This window comes from Dermochelys coriacea, chromosome 1 (genome assembly GCF_009764565.3).
Source record: "Dermochelys coriacea isolate rDerCor1 chromosome 1, rDerCor1.pri.v4, whole genome shotgun sequence".
Lineage (NCBI taxonomy): Eukaryota > Metazoa > Chordata > Testudines > Dermochelyidae > Dermochelys > Dermochelys coriacea.
This window is the reverse complement of record NC_050068.2, coordinates 4,526,632-4,532,244: the sequence shown is the minus strand read 5'-3', so window position 1 is coordinate 4,532,244 and position 5,613 is coordinate 4,526,632. Positions and strand designations below refer to the sequence as shown.

The window sequence follows — 5,613 nt, the reverse complement described above, 5'->3', positions numbered from 1 at the left end:
GTAGGCTGCAGAACTCCCAGCCACAGCAGTGAGGCCAGGAGCTTAGCAGAATTTAAAGTGGGGCTGGATGTTTATATGAGTAACCAGAAAATCCAATTACACAAGTGAGGACTGTTTAAAAAACTCTTGGAATGGCTCTAAACTTTCCTGATTTACAGCACAAAATATCTCTAACTAGTGTGTATCGGGGGAAATTTTGGGAGTAGGTTATCTCAGAGCTGCCTATTGCAGGGCTTCTTCCACCTTCCTCTGAAGCATCTGGACACGGCCACTGGATACTGGGCTAGATGGACCACAGGTCTGATCCAGTCTGGGAATGTCTGTCTTGCTATCGGTGGTGTAAATCCAAGACACTGTTTTTGCTGATTTTTCTTTATCTCTTGGGAGTCTCTAGATTTGCACTTAGAGCAGAAAGATGTCTCTTTAAATATCATCTAGTTTCCTTTTCTTTTTCCTTTCAGGAAGGAAAGTTCAAAACTCCTTGGACCTGCCCAGTACATAATGTCAGCTGTCAATGACACCAAATTCAAATCTGCAGTGTTCCTTCTCATCGGGATAGCTGGGCAGGAAGACGTCCAAAATCTCTGGATCTCTCTCCCCTTCTGCTTAATGTACGTTATTTCCATATTAGGAAATTCAGTCATTCTGTTCATTATAAAAACAGATCCAAGCCTCCATAAGCCCATGTATATTTTCCTTTCCATGTTGGGCGCCACAGACCTTGGCTTATCGATAGCCACCATACCGGGCATACTGGGCATATTCTTGTTTTACTCTAGGGGGATCAGCTTCAATGCTTGTTTTGCCCAATTGTTCTTTATCCACTTGTTTCAATGCATTGGATCCTCCATGCTCTTATTGATGGCCTTTGACTGCTTCATCGCGATCCATGACCCGCTGAGATATGCCGCCATCTTAACCTTGCCAAGAATAGCCAAGATAGGACTGGTGTGTATGCTAAGAGGAGTGGCCGTAATACTTCCACTCCCCCTACTTCTGAAATGGTTCTGATACTGTCAAGCCAATGTCCTCTCCCATTCCTAGAGCCTGCATATGGAAGTCATGACGATGGCTTGTTCAGATATCAAAGTCAACATTATCTATGGATTATTTACTACACCCTTAACAATGGATCTGGACTCACTGCTCATCATCCTCTCTTATATAATGATCCTGAAAACAGTGCCGCGTATCACGTCCAAGGATGAGTGCCAGAGGGCCCTGAACACCTGCATCTCCCATCTCTGTGCTGTCCTTATCTTCTATACACTAGACATCTTCTTATCTGTGATATACAGATTTGGAAAGAACTCTTTTCCCCTGCTTCAGAGACTCCTGGGCTACATCCACCTGCTGCTCCCTCCCTTGTTGAACCCAATTGTGTACAGTGTGAAACGCAAACACCTTCGTGCAAGACTAATCAGGCTGTTTGTCAAGTGAAAGTTCAGTTCATCACCCATCTCCAGCGCTCGTGACAGAGGCCATTGCCACCTATTCCATGCCGGATCCTTACATCCAATATGACATGAGCTACTGATTTCCCCTCTGTAGAGAGAAGTTCACATGGGGTCTAAGGCCTGGAGCAATGGACTAGACTGTTGGTGAGGGAGGACAGTGCAGTGGGGGAAGGAGACCAATTTACCCCCGTACTGAGCCCAATGATTTCTGTTTGACTAATGCATAATATTTGTTCATCTAAAAGCATATTTTCCAGGAAGGCATCCAGCCTTGGTTTGGAGGTATCAGGAGATCCAACACCTCCGTTGGGAGTTTGTTGCACTGGTTAAGCACCCTCATTGTTAAAAATGTTTGCTACATTTCTAAATTTATTTTTTCTGGCTTCGGTTTCCAACCGTTGATCTTTGTTATCCTTTCTCTTGTTGACTGAAAAGCCCATTAATAGCTAGTATTTCGTTTCTGTACAGAGTTATCAAGTCAGTTCTCAGTCTTCGCTACTTCTACTCACTACATCCCAGTTTATATACCAAGGGTAAGTTGGAAAGCATAAAGGAGGAGAAAGACCTGAGTGTAGTAGTCGATCCTAGGATGACTGTGAGCCACCGATGTCGTATGGCTGTGAACAAAGCAAATGAGATCCTAGAATGTGTCAGATGAGATAAGAATGTATTAATATCCTTGTATTAGGCACCAGTGAGACCTCATCTAGAAAACTGTAAAATTTTGGTCATGTATATTCATTCCATAAAGAAGAATTCAGACTGGAAAAGAAGCTGAGAAGGGCTTTTAGGATGGGCAGGGCAATGCACAACCTGTCTTACGATGAGACTGGAGGAGCTTGGCTGGTTTAGCCTCATGCAACAGAGGTTGTGCTGGGATCCGATTGCTCTCTAAATACATTGGGGGTGGGGCAGGGAGTTAACTCTAGGGAGGGTGATGAGCTCCTGAAGCTAAAGGACAGTGTTGGCACAAGAATAAATGGGGAGAAACTGGTTTCAGAGTAGCAGCCGTGTTAGTCTGTATTCGCAAAAAGAAAAGGAGTACTTGTGGCACCTTAGAGAAATTTATTAGAGCATAAGCTTTTGTGAGCTACAGCTCACTTCATCAGGTGCTTATGCTCTAAGAAATTTGTTAGTCTCTAAGGTGCCACAAGTACTCCTTTTCTTTTTGGGGAGAAACTGAGGCTGGAAAGGAGAAGGAGGTTTCTGACCATATGAGGATGAAGGTTCTTGAACAGCCTCCCAAGAGGAGCAGTGCGGGGGCAAACAATGCAGCTGGTTTTAAAATGGAGCTTAACAGGTGTCTCTCTTTGGTCAGGTGGGGCCGGCAGCAACCAGGGCAGGGTTCAATCTCTAGGAGTTCCTTTACAACAATAGAATGCAGTATATGAGCGGCTCAAGCCCCACCCAGAAACCTGGGAAAATTACACCCCACCTCTGAGAGCAGCAGAGAGGCAGTATTTCCCCAGTCACAAGCATGACCCAAGCCAAGCTCCAAGTGTCTCTTGCTAGCTCTCTATTGGACACAAACAATCCCCTCCCTCAGATCCAGGTGTCCCCAAGCTATGTGATGATGGAATTTTGGATACAGGGTGTGAGGTCTAACTCTAGTGCTAGAGCAACTCTCAGTGCTGTTGGAGCAGGGTGGGGGTCAGGATCAGACTGCGGGGCACCCCAGCAGGGATCTGTTTGGCCAGGAAACTCTTTCCAGATCCTTCGCCCTCTGAAAGCATGTCCTGATTCTTCCTCTTACTGCCGAGCTGCAGGAGGGGCCCAAAACTCACTTATCAAAGGGGCTGTGCTAATGATAGGCCTTGTCAGCAAGGGGTGTTGGGAAGAGTTCAGGTTTTCCACCCAATGCCCCAAATCATCCTCATGAGGCATACAGAGCTGAAATCTCTCTAAGACACTTAGGTATGGCCTTAATTATTGTAGGGTCCGAGTGTCTCATAATCTGTAACAAATTTACCAAGAGAACACACTGTGCAGTAAGGCAGTGCTACTAACACCACTGGGCAGATCCCAGGACCAGAAGGTCCCACTGTGATCAGCCAGTCTGACCCCCTCCATAGCACAGGCCTGAGACCTGCCCCCAAAGTGGTCCTAGAGCACAACTGTTAGAAAAAAGAAAAGGAGTACTTGTGGCACCTTAGAGACTAACAAATTTATTAGAGCATAAGCTTTCGTGAGCTACAGCTCACTTCATCGGATGCATTTGGTGGAAAAAATGTGATGTGTCTGTGAACAAGGTAAATGAGATCAAAGAATGTGTTGGGAAAGATAGGGACATATTAATATATTGATACCAGGCACTGTTGAGACCTCCTTTGGCAAACAGTATAAAATTCTGATCACTCCTATTCCAGAAATAAGAATTCAGACTGGAACAGGTGCAGGGCTCCTAAGATGGTCAGGGCAAGGGAGGGTCTGGATTTCAAGGAGACTGAAGGAGCTAGGCTGGTGTAGACATAAGGCATACTGCACAGGGATTGGATTGCTCAATAAATACATTGGGGGGAGGGGGTGAACACCAGGGTGGGAGAAGAGCTCCCGAAGCTGAAGGAGAGTACTGTTAAAAGAACAAATGGGGAGAAACTGGCCAGGAGTAAACTGAGGTTGGAAAGCAGAAGGAGGTTACTTACTTATTCAATTAACACAAGAATTAGATATCACCAAATGAAATTAATAGATAGCAGGTTCAAAACAAACAAAAGGAAGCATTTCTTTACACAACGCACAGTCAACCTGTGGAACTCCTTGCCAGAGGATGTTGTGATGGCCAAGACGAGAACTAGATGAATCCATGCTATTAGCCAGGTTGGGTAGGGATGGTATCCTCAACTCTGTTTGCCAGAAGCTCTGAATGGACAACACAGGATGGGTTACTTTATAATTGCCTGTTCTGTTCATTCCCTCTGGGGCACTGGCATTGACCACTTTCAGAAGACAGGATACTGATTTATATGGAACATTGGTCTGACTTAGTATGGCTGTTCTTGTGTTCTTAATTGTTCCACTCTTCTAGCTGGGAACAACACCCCATCTATGCTAAATGCTTATCACCAAGCAGGCTCGACTGGACACTTCAGTCTCTTCCCTTTGGGTGCTTATGACCAGACCCAAAACTCTGCTCTGTTGGCTCAAGTAGGACTGTGAAACAGAGGGATCTCAAGGCAACCAAGGTCTTACTTCGGGGAAATCGAATACAGGCCAGAGGGCTGAGAAGAACAGACAAAGAGAAAAGAAGCTGTCTATAAAATCTGTAATTGGTACTTTGCGAAGTAGGAACTGTGTGAGGCTAGCACAGAGCCTGTTTGTGTATGTTTGTGAAAAAGAGACTCATTAAGGGGAATGTATAGCTCTAACTCTATAGCTCTTATTGTCTAACATAGGAGTTATGTGCTTATACTTAACCCTTTGCCTCTGGTGTCATTCCTTCTCAATAAACTGCTGTTCATTGAAAATAAAATACTCTGAAACCTGAGTCCCTAGTGTAAGAGGTCTGTAAAGCAATGAGCAAAAGACACAAAAACTATGAGCAATTTTTACGTACGTTAGAAGCGGTAAGCCAGCTAAAAAATGAGTGGGGATACTGGAAAAGTGAGGTGCTAAAGGAGCACTCAAGAAAGATGAGGCTGTTGTGCAGAGGATAAATGAATGTTTTGCCTTAATCTTCAGTGCAGGGGATGGGAGAGAGGTTCCCACACCTGAGCCATTCTTTTCAGGTGACACATCTGAGGAACTCCCCACATTGAGGTCTCAGTAGAGGAGGTTGTGATGCTGCACCCTATATTCATCATAGTGGTATGACTATGAGATGATTATGACATAATCATGATGCATCTGGTAAAAGATATGTCTTGAGAGGTGTCACTGGAAAAGTTATGATGAGCAGATTAGGATTATCCTATTTTTGCACATGTATCATTTTTGTACCTGAAGTTATGAATAGTAACTATGAATTTGTATTTCAAATGTGCTTACTCTGGGTAACACCCTCACCTAGCCTTTCAAGTACAACAATGAAGAAGCTAAACAGTGATGATAGCTCATCAACAAAGACTATGGACCATGAAAGAGTTTAGCTTTCCTGTGATGTTTCAGCCAGCCTACGTATAATGGCTGCTATGACTCAGCAGGGCATGCAAGGTCAGGG

At 44.5% G+C, this 5,613-nt stretch overlaps 1 pseudogene; it reads left to right on the top strand.

Moving 5' to 3' along the window:
* The first annotated feature begins 501 nt into the window (after positions 1 to 501).
* On the top strand, positions 502 to 1,440 carry LOC119846769 (annotated as a pseudogene).
* Positions 1,441 to 5,613: the final 4,173 nt, after the last annotated feature.